Below are 2,384 nucleotides of genomic sequence, written 5' to 3'. Positions count from 1 at the left end.
ACATTTTATATATATACACCAAACAGCGAGTTGAAAGGAAACTGCCCTGGTGCCGTGGGCCACGCTGTAATCTGAGCTCCTCGACGGTTTGTTTGGACCAAAGTACAGCCTAATTTGAGATGATTACATAGGTATCTAATGTAGGTCAGGAGAGGAGAAGATGAAAGGGGCTAAATAGCATAATGTCTTCAGGTAAGATATTAGGTTAGAAAAATAGCTTTCCAGACCACAATGTGGCACAGATTTGATCTTTTCTTTGCGGTCTAGACGGCGAGAGAGAAAGGTACATTCTCCCAAATTTAAGTGTGGCCCACATAGTGTAAGATGCTGTATGGGCTCTCATGCTATTGGTGTGAGGTTTGATGGGGAAAATACAGTGCCATAAATAGTTTCCGATTCTACGTGGAAGCTTTTATTTCTCATCAAAACTTATGATGAGAAACTTATCAAAAATTCTAAAATAGCAAAGGTTTTATTGTTTATACTCTTGTGTGATGCTGTATTATGATCAGTAGGGCATTCATTTACAAAAGAAAAGTACACATATGGAGGTAAGAGGTTTCTGACGACAGCAACGATAAACACCTCTGAGATAACTGCTGAAGCACATTTGAAGATCGTCTCTTCAGACTGTTTGAAAAGGCTGCCATCAGTGCAAGTTGCCTTTAATTAAGGCAACGTGCACAAACCTGTGTTCTTTAAGATTATGCTGGAACACATTTGTGATGCACCGCACAGGACATTGAGGAATGACAAGTAAGATGAGATAACATAGTCCAAGTTAGTAATCAGAACGAGTGATGATTGCAGGTGCTGCACTGCTGTAGAGAAACGTATGTTAAATAAACAGAAGAGTAGCGTGAATAAACAAAACAACTCCACGCTAAATATCTCCAAAAAGAACCGTCTTCAAAATCTTGAGTCTCGTCTATGGTCTCAGTGCAGTGTGTCGAACAAGCGAGGACTGGTTGACAAATGTACAGAATGTGCATGAGTTGCTCCCTCGATAGGTTCAGATTTATAGGGATTAAGCTAATAGCTATTATAATTTGCCAGCTGTAATTGTCGTGAAATTAACTCAGCGAGACCGAATGTACAACTAGAACTAAATGGACCCTTTCTTACGGGTCCATTTGGTGACATTTGATGCATTCTCAGAGTGTAATTACACTAAGGACTTTACTGTGCACATGTTCAAGCTGGTGTGGGTGTATTGGACTGCATGAGTTGTTAAAAGTGATGCCAATGCAAGAGCAACCAGGTCAAAGGAAGCGACTATAGGTTGTGAGCCTGTAGGTCTGCTATTTTCAAACAATTTTTTGGAAAAGAACATATTAATTTGGGTGCTCCTCGACAGACATGAAAAGGTTTGAGAACCACTGATTTAAACAACGTTTAGGAAAGAAGCCCAATTAAGCAAAGTACACTTTTACACAACAATTAAGCCCAAAACCTGCAACCTGCAACTACAGTAACAATATTTAAGTGACTTTGTAAGCCGAAAGTCGCTTATAATAAGCAGACTCAGAAACACTGTTGTTATGCTTGATTTATACTTGCACACCGGTGTCATATGCTAAAAATAACAGATCTACAAGCTCAAACCCGGGCACACTGCAACACGATGTGAGCTTGTCGATCGGCTGTTTTTGACGCGCAACCTAACATCGGCGAGGCTTAAACGGTCCTGCTCCTGACCTGCTTCTCACAAAGTATGTCAGTCATACACAGAGACAGAGGGAATTACCTGAAAGGCATCCACTGTGAGTGCGTGCATGCAGTGCACACAGGAATGCTGTTGATGCCCTGCAGTCAGTTAGTGTCACTGGGTTGAAAAGCAGCACAATTGCATCCGATAGATTTGCCACCAATACTGATCAACACCAAAGGGACGAACCGTTAATGGCGCTTTTAGACGACGCCAGGTTACTCAAACCTCAGAATCCATACTCAAAAGCTAATGATAAATGGTGCATTTATATAGCGCCTTTATCCAAGGCGCTTTACATAGATTGTGCATCAATTCACCCATTCACACACACATTCATACACCGATGGCGGCGGAAACCATGCAAGGCACCAACCAGCACATCAGGAGCAATTTGGGGTTCAGTGTCTTGCTCAAGGACACTTCGACACTAACTCTGAGGGAGCCCAGGTTCAAACTGGCAACCTTGCGGCTATACCATCCAGCCACTCTACCCCTGAGCCACGCCGCCCATAATGATACAGGCCCATATGAAGGAATCGTATATATGTATTCTGTACTACGGTGTATATAAGCGTGAGCAGCACTCCCGAGGGCAAAGGAGCAGTGGCGTGCACAGATAGACACTAGGGGGTGCTAGAGCACCCCCTGCCCTTTTGGCAATGTGCCCTTTTGA

Source organism: Electrona antarctica, assembly GCF_951216825.1.
Source record: "Electrona antarctica genome assembly, chromosome: 23".
In the NCBI taxonomy this organism is placed as follows: Eukaryota; Metazoa; Chordata; class Actinopteri; order Myctophiformes; family Myctophidae; genus Electrona; species Electrona antarctica.
The sequence above is the reverse complement of the archived record's forward strand: the minus strand, read 5'-3'. Positions refer to the sequence as shown.